The sequence below is a fragment of the Lactuca virosa genome, chromosome 3 (genome assembly GCF_052849685.1).
Source record: "Lactuca virosa cultivar CGN04683 chromosome 3, Lactuca_virosa_CGN04683_v6, whole genome shotgun sequence".
Classification (NCBI taxonomy): domain Eukaryota; kingdom Viridiplantae; phylum Streptophyta; class Magnoliopsida; order Asterales; family Asteraceae; genus Lactuca; species Lactuca virosa.
In genome coordinates this window covers 129,509,285-129,537,116 of record NC_136428.1, presented here as the reverse complement: position 1 = coordinate 129,537,116, position 27,832 = coordinate 129,509,285, and the positions used below count along the sequence as shown (strand labels likewise).

The 27,832-nt window shown below is 36.2% G+C and overlaps 2 long non-coding RNA genes and 1 pseudogene across 3 annotated transcripts; 2 read left to right on the top strand and 1 right to left on the bottom strand.

The window, feature by feature from the left end:
- Positions 1-9,110: 9,110 nt before the first annotated feature.
- Positions 9,111-10,272, top strand: LOC145162615 (uncharacterized). The gene is made up of 3 exons (XR_013739208.1): positions 9,111-9,467; positions 9,556-9,689; positions 9,906-10,272. It is a non-coding gene; the product is annotated as an uncharacterized LOC145162615 (long non-coding RNA).
- A 1,342-nt stretch (positions 10,273-11,614) lies between these two features.
- On the top strand, positions 11,615-13,447 carry LOC145164048 (large ribosomal subunit protein uL2mz, N-terminal part pseudogene; annotated as a pseudogene).
- Positions 13,448-22,719: 9,272 nt separating this feature from the next.
- Positions 22,720-24,880, bottom strand: LOC145166547 (uncharacterized). 2 transcript variants are annotated; one of them, XR_013740595.1, is made up of 2 exons: positions 24,104-24,880; positions 22,720-23,069 (listed from the first exon to the last, which is right to left on the bottom strand). It is a non-coding gene; the product is annotated as an uncharacterized LOC145166547 (long non-coding RNA). The 2 variants fall into 2 exon arrangements; XR_013740594.1 differs by having other exon boundaries at positions 22,720-23,066.
- Between the last annotated feature and the right edge of the window lie 2,952 nt (positions 24,881-27,832).

Sequence of the window (27,832 nt, the reverse complement as noted above, 5' to 3'; positions counted from 1 at the left end):
TGGGCCTTTTTCATTATGGGTTGGGCCTTAGTTATGGACCAAGTTGTCCTAGGGGTAGAATGGTCATTTTACCCTAAGAAGGATTATTGTATTGGACTAAGTGATGTTTGGTATTGGTAGTTCGAGAAGCCGAAGGGTCAGCAGTTCGGGAATTTCCAGTCAGCAGCCAGAGGGGTATCAACAGGGTTCAGCAATGTATGGTGAGTCTTTACTGTGCGCATGGGTCTACGGCCACAATGTCGGCCCATTATGTTTGTGTATCGTAAGAAGACCCAGGGTTTAGCCCTAGGAATTATTATGATATATGTTCTGGATTACGATCCGATGTTGGGCGAGGCCCGTGGTATGTTTGTATGCTAGTTATAATTGTTGTCTGTGTGATACTTGTATGTGCCTGGTAGGGAGGTGAGTGTGGGCGAGGTCCCGCATCTCATCACTAGTTGAGTATGGACGGGGTTCCGTATCTCATTAGTAGCAGAGATGGGCGAGACCCGAGTTAGGAGGGAAGTGAGTATGGGCAGGGGCCCGTATCTCACTATCAGCAAGGCTGTGGACGGGGTTCCATGACTCATCAGTAGCAGGACATGTGCGAGGCCCAAGTTAGGCAAGGCCTTAGATCAGGAGTATAGTAGAGTATATTTAGCTATTTGTTATGTGTTATGTTATATGTTTGTATGGGTTTAGCGAATGAGGCCCAGAGACAAGCGGGGCCTAAGTGAAACATATCTGTATACCGAGCGGGGCTCGATGCCAGGTGGGGCCTGATGTCGGGCTGGGCCCGATGCCGGAGTTAGTCCGATGTCGGGCAAGTCCCGATGCAGCGGGCGGGGGCCCAGTATGTGGTTATGTATATGGTATGTGGTAGGTTGGGGAACTTAGTAAGCTTCGTGCTTACGGTTTTCAGTTTTGGTTTCAGGTATTTCCGGTAGCGGAGGGAAGAGCTCGGGATGATCGCATGGCACACACCAAGACGTTTTTAGCCTGGGATGTTTACTCTAATAAAATAAATATGTTTGAAATGATACTTGATTTCATATAAAGATTAATGTATGACTTGATTATGGTTGATTAATGATTTTAAAATGAAATTTGTGGTCATGATTTTTGGGATGTTACAAGTTGGTATCAGAGCCTTGGTTTGAGGGATTCGGATACACTTTCGGGTGTGTTTGAACTCAAACTGAGGACTTGGTATGAAAATTTTCAAAGAAAATCGTTTTTATAAAAAGGAACTTTGAGAAAAAGATAAGAATGTTGGAAAAAGGATAAGAAAAAGGAACTTTGAGAAAAGATAAGAATTTTGGGAAAAAGAGCAAAGGGTGTGGTGCATGCAATCAGCCGAGCTCAAGTAAATTCTCCCAAATTACCCATAGATGTTTAAGTTATGCTATGTTTATTAGAACTGCATGCTAGATTAGCACTAAGAATCTAGGAAGATGCCTCATGTGCCTGCTTTATGTGTATGAGCCTTATGAATTGCATGCTAGTACAGATTCCTGATTAAAGGATAGAACAGCTTGATTGGATTATGTGGTTAGTTTTCCCAATGCCCAAATGCTGCTTGCTTTGTGCTATTAGGAGTTCTAGTTATCTCTAATTAACTAGTAAACGAATATATTAAGTTACATATTGCAAGGACTAAATATTTTCAGAAGGTTATGTCTAGCCCTATTCCGCAGCTCTTGTCTGAGTCCAACCGTTGTAGGGTAGGACCTCTCATTCGAAGAATTATCTAGTCTGAGTGATATGTAATGGTATTTGTGAGTTAGTTATGGGGAGATAACAGGAACTTCTTATGCAGCTGATGGCAGATAGCGAGTTAGAGGATACCCTAGGGCAAGCCTAGGATGAGTGTAGTGATGGGAGCAGTGTTAGTAGTAGTGAAAGGGACTTGGTGGAGTCGAGGCAATTCTTGAGGAAAGTACGGATATATGTGTACGGTAGTATGGGGCCGTACTACTGAAAGCAGAGGATCCGTACTCGATTCAAGAAGGGTTGAGATAAGACCAGGGAACTTGTAGTGAGTGCGTGAGATCCCTCAGTAGTGAGGAGTATTCTGATGGTAGTTATGACATGCTTGCAGCATGGTGACGCTACGAGGTTGGCCAGTGGGAAGTTCTGGTGCAGGTGAGGGATCAGGCTCGGGTGCAGGAGCCGAGCAGCTCGTGGAGCAGATGTGAGAGTTTATTTCAGCCGAGATTACACGCAGTATACTGGACCAGACTCCTTTGATCTTCGGTACAGCCAAGGAGGGGATTTTGGAGCTTTTGGATAGCCGTATCGAGGCCTTCCGGGCCGAGATCGCTACGGGGCAGTTAGGGGTTCCTCTGAGACCCAATGTTTATGGATCTCTGGGATTCCACAGCAGGGAGGGTCCCGTTGTCAGCTCTTGTCATCAGGGATCGGAGGTGGGTTACACACCTTGCCTTCAGGAGAGTCCACTACAGGATTGGATCGTTGTGGAGGTTACGAGAGTCGTACGCGAGGAGTTACCTGACATTATTGAGCGTGTTACTGGCAGGGTAACCGCTACGTTTCAGGGTCAGACAACGACTGTGCAGACGGTTGATGGGGTAGTCGGGGTAACTCGGGAGCAAGAGATTGGGTTAGATGTGCAGTTAGGGAAAAGGAATCGGACGCCAACATCAGGACGATTGAAAGAAGGTGGAAGGTTCGACTCGGCTGACTTGGGTGTTGGAAGTCAGGGAGATCTTGAGGTATGTAGCAAGTGTGGGGGAACCCATGGGTTTGCTTGTCACCAGTTTAGGTGTTTAAAATGTGGAGAAAGAGGGCATGTACATCGGGATTGTAAGAAGGATCAGATATGTTTTCATTGTCACCAGCCAGGTCATTTCAAGTCCCGTTGTCCTATTTGGAGGTGGAGAGAGTTCAGGATCTAGTGCCTATGGTCCCTCAGGAAGTCAAGATCGAGCCGCAAGAGATCGCTGGTATGTAATTCAAATTTAGCTTTTGTTTATGATTTTATTGTTATGGTATTGCATCGATGTCGGTAAGTGTGTTTCAGAATATTATGTTTCCTGCTTATGATTGAGTTATATGCCATCTTCATACCATGGATGTTAGAGTAGTAGTTCAAAGATGTTTCCCTTTAGAGCAGGTTCTCAAGATGTAGTCACTGTAGCAAGTATGAGTGGGTATTGGGAAGTGTTCTGTTAGTCTTCAAGAGTGGTTCAGATTTGGTATTGGTTGGTTGGAGCGCTAGCAGTGGTAAGCGTTGGATGTCAGCGGATCGACCCTTTAGATGGAGAGGAGGATTGAGAATCCTTCCCAAGCTAGGAGCTGTAGGGATCTAGTCAAATCGAAGTGGATGAGAACTATCCTAGAGGTCAGGAACAAGAGTAAGTGCAATCGGGATGAGTTCGCAACTTTGTTGGAAAGGAAAGCAGCCCCAGTGGCTGTTGGGATAGAGAAGCGAGCGAGTTGGGAGTTTAGGAAACTTCCCAACATTGAGTTCATGTATTCACGATAGATGATACCTGGGTGGGAACCAGGTGGGAGATTTTCTCGGAAGGATGGGAGTTTAGTCAGGATGTAAGACTACAGGGTCGCCGTAGCAATCTCCAGCAGTTAGACGGAGCGAGAATAGTTGTAAGGTTGCGGGATAGCCGTAGCATTTTGTCAGCAGCTAGTAGAGGAGTGTGGGTGAGGGCCCGTATCTCCTAGTTAGCGGAGTGTGGGAGGGGCCCGTGTCTCCTAGTCAGCATGATGAAGATCGATAGAGAGAGTAGTTCGTTGAGTTTTAGGATGGAGTGGGGCCTGCATAGCCCAAGATAGGTGAGATCTGTGGGAGAGGCCACTCCGAGATGTAGTTGGGTGAGACTTGTGGGCGAGGCCCGTATGATTATAGAAGCGCAGGTGGGACCTGGTTGAGACCGTAGGGCCAAGTTAGGAGATCGAGGATCCCAAGACTTAGGGAGCCAGAGTGGCAAGGTAGATAGAGCAGTTTTAGATAGCCGAAGTTTCCTTCGGAAGTCGCTGGGAGCGACTGGGAGATGAAGCTTGAGTTCAGTAACCGGTAGGAGTCCGGTAGCCAAGATGATGACAGATTAGTTGGGACCAGGGTGGTCTCGGTTCATCCGGAGAGCGGATAAGAGACAGGAGAATCTTCGGAGAGGGACATCGATAAGAGGATTCATACATGGGAGTAGTTAGTTTACTGAGAGGTGCTAATTCCACTAACAGGAGGACTAAATAATCTCAGAGTGAGTGATTTGACTATGTTGCTCAGCTCTCGTATGAGTCTAACCGTTGCAGGGTTGAGTCTTTTACTCGAAGGATTATCTGATACATTCGCTGGGAGAGGCTTTCAGCATCAGGGTATAGCAAGAGAGAACACTCAGTGGGTATCAGTGAAGTGACCGGCACTGGGAGTGGCTGGAGAAGTAGATACAGCGAAGGGTATGTCCTTCACAGAGAAAGGAAAGATTGTTGTTTTTGGGAAGCTACCTTGAGAAGGCCAGTGAACGCGCAGGAGAAAGGGGTGAACCCGTAGGATGTTCAACATAAGTACTCGGGGAGTACCGAAAGGATTGTCAGTTGGGTAAGAGTCGTGTTCCCAGGATTGTTGGCGATTAGAGTGCTCTCGAGGTTCTTATCTTCGAGGACTAGTTGGGCTGAGTGATCGGCCGGAAGGTCAATAGAAGTGGTCCTTCGAGAATCGAATCCAGCACGTGATGAATGCATCGGGCAGGAATGTTGTGAGCAGATTGCAGGATAGTTGGCCGTAGTGGACTTCGAGGACGAATTCTAGTTTAAGTGGGGGAGAGTTGTAACACCCTGTTTTGAAAGTATCCGTTTATGGATTTCAGAGGCCAAGGCTAGGGGTGTTTTGATCTTTTATGGGTCTTGAGTTTTTATTCAAGAGGTTTTGGGCCGGGGTGTGTCGCTAGAAGCGTAGGGCTTCTCGCCACCTTTTCGTGGATATAAAGTTCGTCGGAAACGGACTTGGAATGAAGGAGTTATGACACTTTGAAGTTATTGGCAGAAATGGCCCCTAATGGAAATAAATGGCAAGGAGGGACCATGCATGCAGGGTGGTAAGCGCGCGAGTACGCCCAGTGTAAGGCTGGGTTACGACCAGCGTATAAGGTCATGAGGTCACGAGTGTTTTTGGCATACGCCCAACGTACGTCCAGAAACCCTAACTCTGGGGTGAGCTAATATATAAAGAACATAATGGCTCAAACCCTAGCCTCCTTATATGTCCCCCAACCTCAGAGAAACCCTAGAACGCCTCATATTTTCATCCTTGGGTGATTTTGACTTCAAGAAGCTCATTTTGGTGGTGTAAGCTTGGAAGAAGAAAAGAGGAAGTTGGCAAGGAAGAACTTGGGAAGTTGGAGCTCATATATCTGGAATAACATCATCATTTGGGACTCCTTGGAGGTATAAAGTTCATAACTTTACTTAAGAATGCTTAGATCTAGTTTAGTGTGGTTTTGGAGTCATTTTGGTCCCAAGAATGGACCTTTATGATGAAATCTCGTTTGTGAGCTTAGGGTTGCCACCCTCAGAGCTAAAAGGGTCCCACAAGCAGTAAAGTCTCCATCTTGAATGTCTTAATGGGTTCATGCATGAGATCTAGCCCTCTTTATGGAAGTGGAATATCATTTTTGGGAGTTTGGGCTTGTTTGGGTCAAGTGAAGTCACCAAGTCAGTGACTTTATAGTTTAAGACGTGGAAAAGGACCAGTATCTGTAATTGTAGCTTTTGAAGTGGAGTATTAAGCACTTAATGAGAAAATGGCTTAACAGGGGGAGTACGTTGAGCGTACATGCAGGTACGCCCAGCGTAAACACCATTGGCTAGTACGCTTAGCGTTCGTGAATGTACGCCCCGCGTACTCTGTCAGTTTGGGCTTTGCATTTTGGGCCTCGTTTTGGGCCATGCTTTGGGTTCTTGGGCCTTAGTGGGCCATCAGAAGTCAGATAATATGGACCAAGGAAATGTTTGGGCTTATGGTAAGGCCCATTAAAGGGATTGGGCCAATTTAGCAAATTGGGCGATTAGTGGGCCACTAATGGGCTTGGGAAGCTCACCTAGTGTTGGGCCTTTTTCATTATGGGTTGGGCCTTAGTTATGGACCAAGTTGGCCTAGGGGTAGAATGGTCATTTTACCCTAAGAAGGATTATTGTATTGGACTAAGTGATGTTTGGTATTGGTAGTTCGGGAAGCCGAAGGGTCAGCAGTTCGGGAATTGCCAGTCAGCAGCCAGAGGGGTATCAGCAGGGTTCAGCAGTGTGAGGTGAGTCTCCTCACTGTGTGTATGGGTCTACGAGCACAATGCCAACCCATTATGTTTGTGTATAGTAGGAAGACCCGGGGGTTAGCCCTAGGCATTATTATGATATATGTTCCAGATTACGATCCGATGTCGGGCGAGGCCCGAGGTATGTTAGTATGCTAGTTATACTTGTTGTCTGTGTGATACTTGTATGTGGCTGGTAGGGAGGTGAGTGTGGGCGAGGTCCCGCATCTCATGACTAACTGAGTATGGACGGGGTTCTGTATCTCATTAGTAGCAGAGAAGGGCGAGGCCCGAGTTAGGAGGGAGGTGAGTGTGGGTGGGGGCCAGTATCTTACTATCAGCGGGGCTGTGGACGGGGTTCCATGAATCATCAGTAGTAGGACAGGGGCGAGGCCCAAGTTAGGCAAGGCCTTAGATCAAGAGTATAGTAGAGTATGTTTAGCTATTTGTTATGTTTTATGTTATATGTTTATATGGGTTTAGCGGGTGAGGCCTAGAGACAGGCGGGGCCTAAGAGAAACATATTTGTATACCGAGCGGGGCTCGATGCCAGACGGGGCCTGATGTCGGGCGGGGCCCAATGCCAGAATTAGTCCGATCCGGGCAAGTCCCGATGCAGCGGGTGGGGGCCCAGTATGTGGTTATGTATGTGGTATGTGGTAGGTTGGGGAACTCACTAAGCTTCGTACTTACGGTTTTCAGTTTTGGTTTCAGGTATTTCCGGTAGCGGAGTGAAGAGCTCGGGATGATCGCATGGTACACACCAAGAAGTTTTTAGCCTGGGATGTTTACTCTAATAAAATAAATATGTTTGAAATGATACTTGATTTCATATAAGGATTAATGTATGACTTGATTATGGTTGATTAATGATTTTAAAATGAAATTTTTGGTCATGATTTTTAGGATGTTACAATAAGTCTGAGAGTTCCACCTCGGACACTGGATCATCAAATGAAAATTTTGCTGATCCATTTTCCCTTCTGGAACTCCGAGACAACGTAGCAACAACTGTCTCCAAGGTTGACTCACTCGACAAATCCATGGAACAGTTAGACTCCAAGCTTGATGAAAAAATTTCCAGCCTCGACTCAAAGCTTGATGTCTTTCTCAAGTATCTCTCCGAGATTAAGAAAGCTGGGCCCTCAGAAGCTGAAAGAGTAGATCAACTTGATCAAATCATCTCCCTACGTTTCAAGCACACCTTGGAAGAAGTCGAACAAAAATACAATGACATCTTGGATTACTACATCTCGACCACCACCATAATGCTAAAGATCCACAATGACACGATCAAAGTAAAAAACAAGCTGATCTAGCGAACACATGTCCGTCATTAGAAACAGATCCAGAGGTTAGAGAAAGAAATCAGAAAGAAGAACGAACTCAACCTTATCATGCAACAGTTCTTAATCAAGCTGCTCTAAGCTTGTTGGAACATTGTCGACGTTCCGAACAACATGTTCGATGAAATGCTCTTTATCATTTCCTCTTTGTTCGATCATTTGAAAGCCCAAGCCCCCACTGTCAAAGCATACGATGCTCTCTCCAAGCAAATCAATATGAGCTTCCAGAGAGTATTTGAATGATTATCCGAAGTCCAAGAAAATGCTAGACTTACCTCGGATGTTGGGCCCTCCGAAGCAAGAGGGGGAGAAGGACCTAGTCACAAGGGTCGAACCATTCAATGGAAACCTGCCTCGGAGTTCACTCTCCGAGATGAATATGATGATGATATTTTACAGGTTGAATCCATGGACCCTCCATCTAAATATGATGAATCAGAAGAATATGACGAGTTAATCACAAACGCTGTTGTAGGACTTCAAGCTCCTCGGATAGATCCAACTAAGGTTCTATCGGAGGAAGAAAGAAGGATATGGTTCGTTGTCACTTGGCCATCATCCTTGGCATACGTTCTTCAAACAAGCCATGAAATGGCTAAAATCAAGACTAAGCTCACCATTGATGCATTCAGATCTACTCAGTCTATGTTGCATCCTATTCCTTCTCCGAGAATCGCACCAATTGATGAAGGCTCTCCAACTCAGAAACCAGACGATATTCCGGAAGAGCCTCTGATCACTTCTCCTCCAGAGTTCACTATTTCTGAAACCATTCAAAAAGTCATTTCTGACTTGAACAAACCACATCAAGATGGGAAGAACATTACTGAAGAACCGAGCAACCATCAAAGGACCTTCAGAAAGTCCGAAGCAAAATCAATTCTGAGATCAAGATGTTCAGAGGTTAGAAGTCTGTACTAGCATTAAATGTTTTTTGTCTTTACTTTGATGTAACAGTTCCTAGGACAAAATCATGTGTATCGTTTAAGTGTCAGTTTGTCAAACGCTTTCTAGTATCCGGTCCTTAGAATGTTTTAGTGGTTTGTATTAAGTTCCTCTTTTGCTATATAAGGAGTGAATGTTTCATGAGTTTTTAACCAATAATAGAACTTGATATTCTCTTCACATCAATCTATTATCTCTTGCAAGTCAAAATTATTTCATTTACATTCTTCTTGTCTTAAATTGTCTTTGCATTTATTATACTCAAGTTTACTTCATTTAATACTTGAATACTTTGTTGATTATTTATCTTTAAGTCTTAACTGGTTTACCAGATTCGACTGGAACTACATATTAAGAGCAGACATTGATCTTAAAGATTCATTCAAGGTTTGAGTTTTCAAACATTGTCCTTGTGCACTGATTCTTGATCTCACAATATATATATATATATATATATATATATATATATATATATATATATATATATATATATATATATATATATATATATTGACAAACGTCCTTATGAACAGGACCTGATCCAGGGTACTATTCATCGGGTTACTCCTTCAACCGGGTTAGTTTGGGTGGACCTCCTACCGCTTCTACTGCTTCAAATCGCCGCTTGATGAGTCATTGCTATTCCAACCGATTGCACCTATACAAAGGATTCGAGAAAGAAAGATCCATTTAAAGAGGGGAGAAAAGTGGATGACATCCACATCGGAACACCATAGCTTGCAGCACAGTGGTTCGTCTTCTCCCTCAAATTTGTAGATTAGGGTTAATTTCTGGCCGCTTCAAATCCACGATTTTCTTAAGACCCTTTCCACCTCCCACCCCGACGAAGTAATTGAGGGAGACACTACTTCGAATCAACGATTATGTCAGGTCGCCACCGTCTAAGGTTCTGGTTTACGCCTTCTACATCTCCATCTATTTTCCATACGAAATCCATTTGTCATCGCACTATAATTTATTCCAGTTCATACTAGGGATGGCGTCTATCGTTCTAAATTGATCTGTATTTTGGAATTCGGAAGCAACCAATGTCGAGTGCAAAGCATATGTGGTTGCTGATAAAGAAGCCATTGAGGCTTCCGACGATGACGATGAACACCAACCGGAGGTTGGCATTGTATTTACACAAACAAAAACCCTAATAGAAGGTCATATAAGTATATTAACCAAATCAAACTTCCATCAACATTTTTTTCTTTAAAGATTCTGTATCCAGTTTAAAATGTTTTAGATATCTATATTACTTAATGCGCTTATTGGTTCTTTACTGTCTCAGTTTGAACCTATAATATCCTTTTGACTTGAAAGATTATGGTGTTGTCAGGAAATGTACAAATTGCGATTGTGTTTGTGTGTGCGACATAGAGGAGCTCTGTTGCGGCTTTTTCTAACGGAGGAATAAAATGTATTTTACTTTTTAACACATTTGGTCCTTCCCCGCTCAACAATCATTGGATATTTCGTAAAGATAAAGTAGTTATGAATCGAATATGATTTGTTATTTTTTTGCAAGAAGATTGCAAGGTAAAAAATGATGATCTATGATTACATTCAAATGCTACAACACATTAAAACGCTCGATACATATCAGTGTAAATTCAAGTATTCAACCATAACTATTTTTTTCACTTTAAGTTGATTTGTTTGTTGGTTAGGACAGAAAGTTGAAGAAGTTGGAGTTAAATTATATTAAGCTAAAGAGGTAATTGTGTGTATATGCTTTTGCTCACTCTGTTATTGATCTATCTATCATGTGTCTTAAAAAAACTTTCAGAAAGAAAAGATACTCACTCTCTGGACCTAATAAAGCAATCCCATTAGTGTTATTCATAATTTATTGATGGATAAGGTGTGCATCACACATTTACATATCTTTTATAAACTCAAAACCAATTTTTTAAATAATTAGCGAAAAATTGAATGGTGCATTCTTTGATAATGATAATGGAAATGTTAGTGCAATAATGTTTATAATGGAATTAAAGGATCAAACGTGTTGCCATCAAAATGGACGTGACCTAGAAGCTTTACAGAAAACAAACATGTTTAAAAATTAAAATCCGTTTTTCAATAAAGTCATCATTTTTCAATAAAATCCCTGTTCATGAACTATTCAAGGAGTTTGAAGATCAACCAATTGTAGCTGCTAGCCTCAGTAAGGTAATACCAATGTAATTTATTTGTTACATATTGCTATTAGGGTTAAATATGTAAAATAAGAAAGTATATTGCCTTTATTGGTAAAAATAGTAAGGTGTGTTGCTATTACCTATAAATTATTAGGTATATCGGACTATATTGCATATTGGAGAGAAGGTAGTTATGAAAGTTCAAGGACCTGGTCTCACGAAGCTTTTTGTGATTGATTTAGGTGAGTATGCATCTTAAAGAAAATATTTACTAATTACAATTTTGTGGTTCACATTCTACAATTTTACAAATTTGCCTTATGTTCTTCCAGGACTTTTGAAGCTAATTGCGGAGTATTTTCATAGTAATGAAATTCTTTATGGTCTGAAAAAAGACTGGATAGGCATCTATGAAGAATAAGAAAATTAAGCATCCCATTTTGTCTTTTATATATATATATATATATATATATATATATATATATATATATATATATATATATATATTATTAAGGATATTGCCCATTTCTTGAAATTTAAGAGGTACTACACCTACTGCATAATATACAATCAATTTATTCATACATTTTAATACTCCTATCACATTTCCGTTTTACAAATTAATTGCATTAAATATTCACATTTTGGTTTGACAAATTAATGGCATTAACATTGATGTTTCATAAATTGAATCAAAAAAGTAAACATACTATTTTTCTCCTATGTCCTCTACACTCGCATTTTCCCTCAAACAAATAGCAAAAACCCTATTTTGAAAAGCCGACATCGCACCTCATCCGTCTATCTCATCGTCATCATCACCATCGGTAGTGAATCAGCACCCACTCTCCAACCTCGCACCACTCACTGTATCTGTATCTGATCGCCGTCGCCGCCACCTACTATGCTCTCGCAACACTTTTTCGGTGACAGGAAGCCACCACGCTCTCTTTATCTCCTCTGTCCTCTACACTCGCACCACTCGCTTAAGATTACTTCGAGGATTAACAGCTTTCAGATGAGATCCAAGCACTCTATCAGCCGTAAGTTTTTTTTTTTTTTTTTTTTTTTTTAAATGCAAATTCGAAGTTGAAATTGTCATGTTCAAGAGAAATGAATCTGAAAAAGGGGCTCAATGAAGATTGAATTTGATGTCGGAATTAATGTGCAAAAACAGATTCTTTGTTCCAGTTTTGATGTCAAACCTAGCTCTTTCAAATTATTACATGTTCGAGTGTCGTCTGTGTCTCTAGCCTCAAAACCCACGTCTGTATAAGGTCAAAATGCTTAAGGGTATCGGTAGTCACCCAAGGCAAAGTTCTGTTTTTGAGGTTTCAGCTTTGCTAGGATATTGGTTCTCTCAGAGTGTTAATTTGGTAATAGTAATGCCGAAAACACGTGTTTTATGAATTGCTGATGAAACAGGTGACTTTTTGAATTTGTTTGCTTGTTGCTCTTCTTGTTGAACCCTAACTTCAATTTTACAATAAGAAACAACCTTTTTGACATCAGAAGCGAAACTTTCTTTGGCATTCCTAGACCCTGGTATACTCTTTTAAATAAAAATAGTTGATTTTGTTCATGTACATTTCAGTAAACACTTATTTGTACATGTAAAAATGAAAATATATTGAAAGAATGAATCATATGCTGATAAAGTAAAAAGAAATTGGTATTTAAAGCTGCATATTTTCAATTCAAGATGGATAATCAGTACCAGAGAGATGTCATTTCCAGCTTTCTTAATTTGATTGTAGAGATGTGGTGCTTAGGATTTGAACATTACTGATTATATTGTTATCTGAAATTCATCTATGATTTATCCAAACAAAAACAGTTTTACTTACTTTATCATATTCCTACAGGTGCTCAAAATGTGAGCTCTGAAAGGCCACTTAGGCAATTCGTTACAGGTAAAGACAAGTCAGCAGGTAGCAATTCAAAGGGTCGTATCACAATTTTCCATAGAGGGGGAGGGGCAAAACGGTCACAAAGAACAATTGACCTAAAACGCAACACTTCATCAGTAGGTGTAGTTGAACGAATCGAATACGACCCAAATCGCACTTCACGGATCGCAGTGGTCAGATGGGTCGAAGGGGCAGCCGTTGACCGCCCGAAAAAAGTCAACTCCCTCCAAAAAAAACTTCACCCCACCCCCAAGATCCTACCCTCCATCTCCATCAAAGGTCAGTTTTCATTCTCTTCAATTCCCGGAATGTTAGAAGACAAAAAGGTGGAATCTTTAAGGCCTAAAACAGATCATGTAGTGGTTGGACTTTCAAAAGGTAGTAGGACCTTGAGTAGTCAAAGTCAAAGTCAAACGGGGACCCACATGAGAAATGTTAAGGATGTTTTCTTATCTGCCTTTTCATCTTCAAATGGGAAAAAAAGACATGATGCTCCTTATTCGTTTGTGAACGTGTTGGGTGTTCCAAGAATGGCGGTGGCAGGGGCAAAACCGGAATTTTTTGTTCCATGAATGAAAGATGATGTGAAAGAGAATGAAAGTCTGTTGCTTAATGAGGTAAAAAGGTGGGATAAGGATAGTGTTGTGTGGGGGCATAAGATGAAACAAAAAGCAGTTGTTTCTTGGGAGAGTTTGAGACAAAGGGGGATTTTAGGGGTTGTTAATGAGTCAGAGTCAAAGTCAAAGGTGAGAGAAAGTGAAAAGGTGGAAAAAGATGGGAAATTTGGAGTGGATCGAGCTCCTGTGAGTTATATATTGGCTACCTAAGTGTCGATTTATCTGTTACCTAAGTGTCGATTTATCTGTTACCTGTCTGTTGTGACAAAAAACAACATAAATCATAATTATACTGAAAAAAACAAATATTTAATCAGGTTTGAAATCAAGAGTATACATTTATATATTATTATTTTAACATTTGCCCAGTTTGACATAATCGGGTTTGTAATCAAGAGTGTACATTTATATATTATTATTTTAATTATACTGATAATTGTTTATATGTAGTAAACTATTTGTGCAAAAGAATTAATCGTCTCTACAATTTAATTTTTGAATAAAATATCCGCACCCGGCGCTTGGCGCGGGTAAACGGCTAGTATATATATATATATATATATATATATATATATATATATATATATATATATATATATATATATAGAGAGAGAGAGAGAGAGAGAGAGAGAGAGTATCAATGGTCTCCCTGGTTCGGTGAAAATGACCATTTTACACTCATTGGTTTAATTTTTTTTTTTCGAATTAGTAATAAAATAATAATAATAGTTAAGCGAAAACAAAGAAATTTTCACTGATATAATTTATTAATTTGGTAGATTTTTAAATGTAAAATGTCCTAATAAGTATTCTTACACCATGTTGATTGAATAAAAAATAGCCTACCGACCCATGCAGAAATAAGAAACAATAATGAAGAAGGTAATAAAAGCTCCAAATATTTATTCAGTCATTTTTAAAAATACACATGATGTTGTTTGTTATTTTTATTTTTATTACTGATTTTAGTTTTGTTTTTCATGGAACTGGAAACTTAACGAAATAAAGCAAACATGGAGCGGAAGCTTAAAAAATCCCAACTCTGACAGGGTAAGGGTATGTCTTAAACAAAAAGCATAAACGTCTTTTCTTTTTATGACCAAATTGCCCCTATTTGTTGGGTTTGCTGCAATTATGACCTAATTGTCCTTGTTTGTGGGTAATGGAACCAATTTCCGATTTCAATTCCCTTTTATGTTATAGGTCAATGGAATCGAATCTAGATGTGTTCATTGGATGTGTGCCTCAAGGAAATTAGATTTAAGGTATTGGTATAATTGGAGTTCAACAAATTGGTAGGATTATTCCAAGGAACTAAAGCAAATTTGTAGGGCATTTAATATAAGATGGAATTTGCTTTAGTTCCTTGGAATTTCTTTATGGTTGGTGTAATTATAAAGGTATTATTGTAATATGTGATGCAGTCGGTTCCTATGGTTGGTATTGACAGATGAGAAAGCAGTTGCTATTAAACAAATCCAGACTGTCCAATAGGACCTGGTATATATTTTCCATCTGATAACCTACTTTTAAAATCCAAACCTTTTCATCTGTGATAATAGCCTTGATATGCTGCAAAACACCGATAATAGCTTTGTTGAAATTCTTTTTGACAAATTGATGTTTATAGCGCTACATAAAAAACATAACATATTTTCTGCTTTATGACAAATTGCTTTGTGTTTGTTAATGCATAGTTTTGACCTATTTGGTGAAATTTTAGATTTATCTATTAATTAGAATAAAATGAAGCACTATACTTAAAGAACTTTATATACAAAAATAGAAATTCAATACAAAAGTTAAAGTAAAATTTTGAGTAAAAAATATTAGAAACTGAGGTTTAAAATTGAAAATATAGTTTGAAGATGTGCTCCACTACAAATTCATATAAATGATGCCATGTAATAAGAAAATTTTCAAAAACAAATTATAACATGTAAAATTTTCCATAAATTATAGCATGATGATTTTTTTGAATAGTTAAACTGTTTGATATCTTTATTTATTGAAATTGAAACTACTAAGAAAAATTTGTGTCCCAATAGGTTTTCTTTCATTTATCTAAACGACTGACATACCCTTCTGTGTCTAAATTGAGGTTATCATCTGATGCAGTATAGGTTCACTTGAGACTTGGCTATTGCTACTCCTGATATTTATCAAGTTATACTTAGACCTGAAGCAAAATTTATAACGTTAGTAACTAATCTCTTCATTATTTTCTCCTTTTCAAGACTCAATGTCTGACTTTTATTACGTTCAGCTCGGATGTGGTCAACTTTATTAGAAACCATCTTTGGGAACATTGAGATATGTATGTAGAATTACATGCAACATTTGGAATCAGACGTATCTACATCCAAAAAGGTAATACACTATGCTTGTCATAGAGCTTAAATCAGTTTTAATGGTGATTTTTTTTACCAAGAACGAAAGTACATTTCCTTTGAATTTACACCTTTTTGTTTTTGTTTTTGCAATTTGTTTTATTTTTTACCAAAAAACAAAGTACATTGCTATTTGTTGTATTTTTCTATCTATATGTGGCTGCAAATAATAAAGTTAAAGCAATACCTTCTATTTACAAACAATATAAAAAATTAAAATCAACATTGATTCCATTCCATTCCAACACGCACATTCACATAAACAAACACCGTGACATCCCCAATTTCACGGCCAGAAAATACCGATTTAGTTATGCTTATTACATTTTAGAGTATAATTTTTAAAAAATTATAATGCAGAATTTGTTCCCAATAATGTGATAATATTATTACCAAGCATTTTCGAAGGAATACATTTCATTAATAATTTTGGAATGTCATCGACAATACAGAAACATAAGCATAATAAAAATATTACAGGCCTTACAATATCTAATGGCCTACATTTCCTTTAATCTCTCATCAGATCCAAACATCAAGTCCTTCGTATCGATACCTGTGATACAAAAAAACTGAGCGGGTCAGGTTGGAAAATCTGGTGAGTATGTAGAGATTTCAATCTCACAATGTTATGATATATGTATCTTAAATACACCTTATATAAGCAATTTACCTCATTCCATCGATCCTCACTTCTAGTCCTATTCAATGACATAATTCGTACTCTCGAATTTAAAAATGCATGACTTTACCTAATCCATACTATCGAATCAAGAATGAATGACTATCTTTAATTCATACTCTCGGATCAGGAACGAATGACTATGCCTAAAAATACTCTTGGACCAGGGATGTCAAAATTCTACTCTCCATTCATGTCTCGCATGTACTCTTACTAAGATGCCCATTGTCCAACTTAATTAAACTTAAGCCTCTTTTGTAAGTCTTATATTATCTCTTGGTAAGGCTAAAATGCTCAACTCCTAATACCAACTCTGTTTAGATAACACTATCCTACTTTAGTGTATACTGAGTATTTAGGTATTAACAAACTTTTATCCTTCTCTCTAATGATACTACTATTATTGATATCATGAAATAATATATATATATATATATATATATATATATATATATATATCTTAACACATATAGAACCATACCTGGTTCCCATATCATATATCATCAAATACGTTCTTAACACATATTCCAGGCAATAAGCATATATCTCACATATAGACTCTTTAACAAATATTTAATACTTTAATTAATACTTGTATTAAAATCATGTTCATGAAATGGACTATGCACTCACTTGATAAGAGTGGATGCCTCAGAATTTGGGCAAAAATTCACGTTAGTACTTTATCTTTTCCGATGACCCGACCTAGGTATTAATATCACTAAGTCTTAGTCTTATATTCTTGGCGACTAATGATAGTTTAGATTCCTTACTAATCCCAATGTCTACATCAAGATCTATCAAGTAAGGAACAACCAGGCATGATTATACTGGAGGTAAGGTCTGTGTGGTATACATAGTATACTGTTTGGAAATCCCACTTTAACCACCTAACTAAATCCAACCTAGACATCATCCCTGTAAGTAGATCAATCAGTATAATGACTTGGAATCACTAATAAATCTTATTTATAGGTTCATAATAACGACTTATGACTATAAATATAAGTTACATTGAAAGAGAAATAGTGTAGCTTAACTTAACGAGTAATTAGATGAAAACCGGGAACTATGGAGGCAGAACTCTGACCCGAGAGCTTCTACTAGATAGCTAATACTACTCGGGTACTTCAAGTATCGCAGGGCTTCGCCGGGATGCTAGAAAACTTAAGGAAAATGGGCTACAGGAAGGAGAAATGAGAGATAGAGGATGTAGGGGTGACATCTGAGGAGCATATACAAAGGGCTATTTATAAGGCAAAAAAATTTATTTGCACGCCGCGCATCCAAATTAAATGCCGCACATTTGATTGGGAGAGGTGACATGGTAGCTTTTGGGTGGTGACACGTGTCGAGAATCTGATGGAGTGTCAGTACGCGCTGCATATGCTATTTGTGAGCACGACCACGCGTGGAAATTTCTGATTTCTTAGAAAATTCATATATTTTCCGTATGAGCTCCATTTTCGATGGGCTTTATATCCACGCGTAGCTATTGACGAGATCGATAACTTCGTCGACTAATTTTGATTTATTTTTAAAGTTATATTTTTAACAGGCTTAGACTACTAAAGTCCATTAAAAAATTCATAACTCTCTCATGTGATATCCGTTCTCGACTGTCTTTATATTGACAAAATCATATCAACGAGATCTTCGACTCTCTTTTAGATTCTTTTTCCTAAAAATCGACGGATTTTGAATTTCGGTTTCGGTGCTAACACCGTTACACTGAAATATTAGAAAAATCATAACTTCGTCTTATGAAGTCAGATTTGAGCGTTCTCTATACGCACACTATCAGTTTAAAGACTATTACGACTTTTATTTAGATTACTTAGGCTAAAAAGTAATTTATCAAAAATTCACTTTCTTCGATACGTAGAGCCGTGTCAGTTTAATCGTGAAATTTCGAAGAAGCATAACTTGTTCACTCGAAGTCGGATTTCAACATTCTTTATATGCACAAAATTCTTGTCACATATATCATAAATTTATTTAATGTCATTTATCCTAAATAATCTTTTATCACAAAGTCATTTTTATCGCTTATATTACCTTAAGCGTTTAGCCCGAATCTGGGGGTGTTACACACACACACTCATTCCATTACCTTTAAAAAATAGGTTGCTAATATTTTTCACCTATTTATATTTTCTAATCAACAACTTCTAACATCTTTTGATTGAAATATGCAGGAAAATTTGATGACATCAGTTCAAACATGTATTGAAAGTGTCAGTATAGGTAAATAAGCGACATAAATATAGAAAAAAAAAGTGTAGAGCAGCAACAATTATGGACAACAGGTGGTTACAATCTATCAATTTGGTTGATAGGAGAAGGTACATATGGTTATGTTCATAGGTTTTTCAAACATTATGGAGTTTAGGGAGCATTGTTGCCTCCCAAAAGCTTGCAAACTTGAACTTTAAGTAGCTTTTGGTGTGATAGAATTGGAATGGTTAATTACGTTGGAATGAAAATAGGATGTTTGTTTTTCCTAAAGAGAATGGAATGGACTCTGATTCCATCTATTTTGTTAAGTTTCATTCCTTAGGCAGGGTTTTTTTTATTTATATCATGGAATGAAATATTTTTTGGATCAACAACTCTAGCAGCACAAGCACAAGCAATGCAGTCCGCACGTAAACTTATCACCTGTATCATTTTCAGCGTCAAGATACTAATGTACATTCATTTTTTTTACTATGTTTGTAAATGGGCAAGTTGCAGATGATAACAACATACTTTACTGTGGCTACCAATTCAGGCAATGAACTAAAGTTTCACACAAAAATAACACCTTTTAACCCCCTCCACACCAGGGGAACGCTTCTAGTTAAGTAATAAAGTACTAGGTAGTTGAATAGTTTTACAAATAATATGCTAATTGTCATAACTTTTTAAAATTCTACCTAATAAATTCTCATATATATTTATATTGATGGTATATTTTGAAAATGTCATATTAAACAAATAATGCATCGCTTTTTCAAAATAAAACTTATTTTGCTAACCAAAAAACTCAATTATAAAGACTATGTTTTGTACTTATTTATTCAAATATGTGTTAGATTATGTTATCTTTTATTACATGTTAGAATAAAGTATGTTATAATTAAAGTCATTTAATGTAACACTCAGATCAGGTGCACATTATCTTTAATATTGTGAAGTTAAAAGTTTCAATATTTTCCCTTCTCACGACATGAGGAATGCCTTCTCACGCCGTGAGGAGCGATTCAGACCCGTGCATCATTTTAAGGCTCACGATGTGACCAGTCTAGTGCTCACGACGTGAGGGCGGCTGATGACCAAAAACCCTAATTTTTCGGTATTTAAGGGAATGAGAGGGCTAGAGTTTCTCACCCTCAGCCTCTCTCACTCTCTAAACCTCCAGAAACCCTAATCTTGCTCATTAAGATCCTTTGTCATTTACGTGCATTTCTAGCTTGTGGAAGAAGAAAAGAAGAAGAATGAAGTGCTCTAGTGGTGGTGTGGGCAAAGAATCAGCATCATCATCATCATTTTTTTCCTGTTTTTGGACCCTTGTAAGTATGAAAGGCTCCGACTTTATTGCTTATCATGGATAGATCTTGGGTTTTGTCCATCTTATTGATGTTATTGCATGCGTGAGTGAAGTTAATCTATAAAGTTGGCAACTTTATGGATTCTAAAAGTCCCTAGAGCATTATATTGTTTAGATCTAGAAGTTGGCATGGATTTTAGGCATGCATGCAAGTTTGAAGCTCATTCCTTCCCCTTTTTGACCTAGAAATGGATGATCATGTTTGGTGCATGCATGGCCATAAAGGAAACATTTTTATGGACCTTAGGGGTCCCCTTTAGCTTCTGGATGAAGTGGACTCGAAGACTTAATGGAATAAGAGCTTAATGGTGACCCTTAGCCACAGACAGCTTTCACGACGTGAGATTTAAGATCTCACGACATGAGATTCGGAGCTTCCCCGTTTTCTATTAGAACCCTTGGAGCTCACGAAAAAAATTAGCAACCAATACTATTATGTATAGATAAAAAAAATTAAAATTATTCAAGGATTTATAACCTCTAAATCGTTTATAAGTATAAAATATTTAATCTATTAAAACACTACAACTTCTCAACTTTTAATTAGTAATGATTTTAATTGTTTCATTAAATGATATAAATTTTAAAAAATAATAAATAAATAAATATATGTAAAATATTTTAATAATAATATGTGGTTCTTAAAAGAAACTCTTTAACTTATTAATAATAATAAGTGAGACTTTATATATAAACTTAGTGTTAAATTATTATCTCATATTTAATATCAATAACATAATCATTTTAAACAACATATATTTTCCAATATTTTTACAACATTTTTAATTTCGCGACTCACGAACCTCTGTGTGTGTTCGTGTGTGTGTGTATATATATATATATATATATATATATATATATATATAACAAAACATCCAATCACATAAAGGTGAATATTTAGTGCAGAAGGGAAATGAATACTCTAACCCAGTTTTATTTTGTATATGATTTGAAATTTTATTTTACATATTATTTGTGATTTCCCTTTTTGGGTGTGTTCGGTACGGAGTGTTTGGAAGCGTTTTCGAGCTTCTAGCTTATAGCGTTTGACAAAATGTTCCATTTTGAACATAAACATTTGTTTGGCATTACAAGCTTCTAGCGTTTAGTTTAAAGAAAACGCTCCAAATTCAAATGCTACTTCATATAGCGTTTAACAAAACGCTACAAGCTAAAAGCTACCCGCTAATCGCTACCAGCTAATTTTGCCGAACATACCTTCATCTCTTGAATATAAACAAACATAGTAATACGATATTTTTGGCAACCAAAGCAAAAGTGATGAGCTTTAAATATAGTAAACCAAAAATAACTTATTAAAAACTTTTATTTTGTTTTTTTTTTTAAGATTGGAAAATATAAACATATATCTTAATCTAATCATAGTTTTCATCTATGTTTCAAACGGAACCTCAGTATTCAAGCTTATTGAGTAATGACATATGGACAAAGATAATTAGGTTCTTATTTAAGTTAATATGTGATTATAAAGTTTTTCTATCAAAATACTTAAAAGAGTTTATTACTTTATTAGCATTGTCGAGTCATAATAATTTAATATACGTTCTAAACAATGTCATTTTAAAACTCTTGACAATATCATGCATATTGTATCACATGGAACAAATAATGACGTAATTATAAGAGTCTTATTTTCATGAATGATTTATTGATTATATAAATTATTAAGTTTATGATTCATCGATTATATAATATTCAATTGAATGCATATATCTCAATACACCATATAATAATTGTAATACGTAAATGTTTGATGTTCCTGATAATTGATAAAAATAAATTTATATATTTATAATATTACATGTTTTATTGTTAATATAAATAATATTTTAATAAAATTAAAATATGAGTATGTTTGATAAAAAAAAATGGTAAAGGAAAACATAAATTTTATTATTATTGTAGCTTTGTTTGGTAGAAAATAGTTGTAACAATGCATTTTTAATATATTGAAAACCTAACTTTTTTTTATTGTAATTGTGTTTTGTAGAAAATAGTTGTAACAATGCATTTTTAATATGTTTTTGTTTTACATTTACAATAATAAGAGAAAAAAAGACTAGGCTTACCGATCTGATTAATATGATAATTTTACTAATTGTTTACGTAAAGATTAAAAATTAATTGTGGCCGAATAGAGAATAATCGAAAATTAATATAAGACTAAACAAACATAAAGAAAACGACAAAAAAGATGCTAACCTATAACAAATCTAACTTTTACTATAAAAACAATTTATTTGAACTCTATGACATAAATAAATAAAAGGTAAAATAGGTAGAATAATTGTTAAAACTAAACTTACAATTGTAAACATCGAGATAAAAGTTAAAAGTTAATCCGTCTAAAAAAAATAGTGCTGCTAATAAGACATCTCTTAGACATTCATTGACCCCTTTATAAAATGTCAACCTATAATTAATTACTTATAATCAGCTTTTTCAAAAAATAATGCAATTTCAACCAATAAAAATATTTTAAAATTAAATTAAGATATCTATATGATAAAATATGATGTCTTTTTAACTTGTGTTGCTAGTTTAGCATTTACTCTTTTTTAGAGGAGTTAACATTACAAGTTTAGACCAAAGGTTTCTTTAAAGAGCTCGTGTCCCTAGTTTATGTATCACTATGCTACAAAATGACTGCAACTTTTGTTTTTCATGACAGAATAATAATAATAATAATAATAATAATAATAATAATAATAATAATAAATTCACACCAAATAATAATAATAATAATAATAATAATAATAACAAATTCACACCAAATAATATAACCAAACATCACAAGTTTACAACTCACAAAACAATATTGTCAACTTGAGTTTATAAAACATACTAGAAATACCAATAAATTCTGTCAAATTGTTTTCTTGATTGAATGTTATAATTTTATCCTTAATTGCTTATGTCATAGCTAGACATACAAGTATACACATTTTGGAGGAAAAGAAATAGAAAACAAACAGTTTCTACAAATGCAATGGCCAATGGTTATGTTATGTGAATGACATATGCATCCTCTATAAATATTGTCTCTTCATAATCATCGATAAAAGCATCCGTTTGCTCATGCATATATTTTGTTCTCAGTTTCTCACGCATGCCCATACAATTCCCCAGTTTTGATATCATCCCCTGCTATGATCATAAATAATTACAAATACTTTATCAATACAGCATAACAAATGAACATATGAAATTTTGATTTCCACCACTCTATATTAAATACTTCCCAAAATTGATTGGTGATACACTTGTTGCATAATAAAGCAAAACACACATTATGGTAAATCGTAAGACGCTGTTTCATATCAAAAGGCATAATCTATTTTTTCACAAAAGAATATGGTAAATTCAAAGATTTTGAAAACTATTTTACCAAAGTAAATAAATTTATAATTTGAACTAATGAGACACAATTAGCATATGAGAAATCAAACATTTCCAGAAACTTATACGAATTCAAGTTTTTACACAAATTAAAAAAAAATTCAGTTAAAAAAAAATTAAAATGAAATACCATTAAGAAACCAAACCACAAAACGTTGGTATATTTATTTATCACGAAATCAAATCTAATCTTCATATGGATAAATCTACCCATGGATCCAATGCAATGAAGGAAAAAAGATATGAACCAAATGCACAAAGGCCATGTGAGTTTAGTGGAGGAAATGATGATCGAAAAACCACTTGTTTATGGTGGCTTCAACAACTTTGATAACCTAAAACATCCATCACTCTTGTTCATACCATTAATTATGTTAGCGTATTGCCACTGCCTTTGCCATCCTAGTACTTCCACATATATCATACTTCAAATCACAGTTAATCACTTGAACATATATATGTGTGTGTTCGGGTATGAATAAAATCAGCAAAGGCACATTCAACATCACACATGAAGTGAACAACAAATCACTTGGAACAAATCATTTGAAAATTCAAAACTTTTATCCGTCTCAATAGCAAAAGAACTTTGAACAGCAAAAGAGATGCAGAAATCGAAACAACAACAATCGAAACAGAAAAAATCGAGAAGTAAAAATCGAAACTTTTAGAGAAATAATGGCAGAAATCGGAACTATTGATGCAGAAATCGATACTTGCTAGTCGATGATGGCAGAAATCGGAAGTATTTGTGAGACGAGGAAGGTTAAATTGATGCTTACCTGATCAGACGAGGAACAGCTTCACCGATGCTTGCTGGTTGCGAGAGAAAAAACAATTCGTTGAAAGATGAGAAAGAATGGGAGGCGTGTGTTAGGGCATTCAGCTTATTTTTTATTCCTTTCCCGATCAGATGTTTATTTCTGAGTCAGATGGATAAAAACTGAATATCAAACATATATTGCTGACCGAGTCAGCCCAATAGGTCTGACCCAACTCGGCCAGATGAAAAACAAACATGGCCCGAGTCTTGTGTGATGTACTTCTGTTTGAAACTCAACAACATCACCAAGCTTATTTTTCATGACATATTCACTCCTTTGAGCTAAACTCTGCAACTACATCTAAACTGTAACACTCACATACTTTTGGTTCAACACTTTTGAAATTTCCCATTATCAAAGATTATGAGCAATTTCATGGTAGTTACCCTGAAATATTTCATTAGAGAAATACTTAATCCATCCTTTTGATGCCATTTGTTCCAGTCTGACTAGAAGTGACCTTGGTCCAACACACCAATAGATTTCTTCAATTTCTCAAAGTCAAGGTAAATTTTGAAGTGTTTACCTTCTTCATATGAACTTGAATTTGTGTAGCAGATGACAATCAAATACTCAAGTCCATTACTAAAGTTCTGAGCTTCACCTTGATTGAATGGTTCAACAATAGAGAGTAAGTCGTTGACAGCAAAATTATCCTACTCTTTCTCCTATGACTTTTTTATTTATATCTTCTTTTGAATCATCCATTAACATGATTGCAGTTGGATAAATAATGCAGCCATGGTCTCTTCATTTAGTTACCTTCTACTCCATGTGAAGAATGTAAACCAACTTTTTCAGCTTTTTGTTCAAACCGACAACCATCATTTTTATTTTCTTTAGTTGTCGTGAAGGAAAATGCCAACAAAAACTCAACTTTCTGCATTTGATTCTGTAAGATTCTCATGGAGCACCATATTTTATTATTAGCCAACATACATTGATTTAAAAGAATCAAGTTTGAATACCCTTTGACAATTCATCCATTCATAATTATGCCAAAAAAATGATGCTGAGAAGTATTTCTTGAAGCATAGAGACTAGAGAAAGTTGATAGGGGCAACATCTTTGTAACCAAAATACCCCTCCTTTCTTCTCTAACCCTTGATTAAGACAATCAAATCCATGATTTGACATAGAGTATTCAAGAATGACAAATATCTATCGGATTCAAGGAATACCAGCTGCAATATTGATTCCTTGACAAAACCGCCCTTGAGAGACATTAAGTTGATTCAACTATAGTCATCTTTTGAATTCAAAAGTCAGCAAAATAAACCAGCAAAAACTCAAGCAAAAATTGCTTGTATAAAAGAGAAAAGACGATGTGGTCCATAAGACAAGATCAGCATGATGTATGATCCCAAGCATACGATCCTATAAGCATTTACTAGAACAAGATTTTACAATCTCTATTGACTTTTGTCTCACCTTCATTCTCACAACTTAAAAATCCCTTTTTGTAATTTAACTAAAAACGAATTAAAACTATGAAAAACTTAAAAAGATTTAGAATAATAATTTACATCACACCTTTCTTCGGTGAGAAAGACAACTAATATAGACTTTGAAAAGTTTAAATTCTCTCACATTCTCAGAAATTATCAAATAACTTTAAGAACCCATTTGAAATTAGGTTTAGAAACATACCTTTCTTCCTTAGAATGCTTTTGATTAGATGATGGAATGTCAGCTCCAGGATCCTGAACTCCCCTTTTATTTATGTAAGTTTCTTGAACAAACCTTCCAAGACACTTCATATTCCATTTCTTTTGTCTGAATTCTCTACATGGCTTTGTTTCAGGTTGTGAATATGATCTCTTGGGAGCCCATGCTTGGTTCGTCTTTGTGTGTTTCTGCTTTCTATTCTTTGTGTATTTAGCCCTGTAAAAAGAGTTGTTTAGACAAGAACAAAAATCAAGAAGCTTACCAGCATGAGATCTTTTGATGTTTGGGGTTGGAGCTGGAGTTTGAGTCTTCACAGGATAAGATGAAGTCTTTTATAGCTTGAGATATCTTGACAGTGCCAAAAGGTTTTTCAGCTCGAACAAACTTGTCAGGGTCAACTGACTTAGCAACATGTTGTTTCTAAGCATGAAACTTATCAGTGTGACGCTTGATGGTGCAAGCGCTGTTGTGACGTTCATCAGGGTGAAAACTAACGTTTCTTGATGATGAACATTCTTCAGGTACATCTTTCTCTTTTATCTTCTCCTTCAGATCTAAAATCTCTTTCTCCTTTTCTACCAGTTTCTTCTTCAACACTTTATATCTTCTTGATTCTGATTGATGATTTTGTCTTTCATATGAAGTTCAGTAATGAAAAACATAAATAGAGGTGCCTTTGGATCATACATCAGTTCAGGAAAACATGATAAAGGACATGTATCCAACGCGCTTTTACTTTTTGAACTTTCCTTGTATTCTTCTTCATCAAGAACATTTGTATTTTTGTTAACCCTTCCACTTATAAATTTTTCTCTCATCTGAAAGATATTATAAGGACCAAACATACGTGATATAGTTAGATAATACCAAAGATAAGAAAACATTCCATACTTTCTCTTCTAAATGTCTGATGTATTCTTCATATATAGATGATTTTATAAGATATCTTCTTCTTCTCTTTTTGATTTTTGAGTTTCTGAATAGTGAATGAACTACTGAATCTTCAATAGATCCTAGAACGAATGTTCTAACCGGCTCTGATACCACTTGTTGGTCCCAAACATTTTGTAGATTTGTAGATCAAATATAAACAATAAAGAACAATGAACAACACAGAAGTATCACAAAGATATCTTTCACTAAGAAAGAGGGTTCTCACCAAGAGAACAAGTCACACAGACGAATGGTACAAAGCCGTCACAAAGACACAATTAGGATTTTACCATAATACATGAGTATATACTAATGTATTCTAGTGAATCCTTTCAATTAAGGGATTGTATCTAATCTAAATATAAACTGAAAATATATATAAGGAATGGATCATATCAAATATTCTCCAGATTCGGATATCAGCACCACCACATCAGACGCTGATCAGAGCATCAGCTTCAGGGAGTCTCGTTAATCAAGCCATCAGCGTCAGCGTGAGGGAGATCAACTTCAGCTTCAGTATCAATGTCAGGGAAACACGATGATCAGATTCAACTTCGATAGATAGTACCATCCTCGTATCACCTGATCAGTGTGTCATCAATATATAACCATTAGTGTCTGGACACACTGATTAGTCTTCAGTAGATGGTGTCTTCATGCCTTTGGTGCTAATAAATTCTTCAGGGTCTTTCAGTCATCAGGGGATGTTTTTTAGTCTTCGACATATGAACTTTCATCAACATATCTTCAGATTAACTAACTTACTATAACTATAGTGTATATATTTGATGGGTTATGAGCATATCTACATTCCTATGTGATCATGCAACCCTAATTGCTTTGGATCTAAGTTTTCCACTATTGAATATACAAATTTGAACACCAAAGCTATAACCCTAGATCTAGTATATACAATTCGAAATTCACATATATATTAGGGTTTGATGATTACCTCACTTGTTATGTAGTAATAACAAGCACACCTTGAAGATCTTTGACCTTTGAAAGCTTAGTGCCCCAAGTGTTTCACCTCTAATGGAGTCACAAACACCCAATGCAAAAAGATGACTAGATAGACACTAG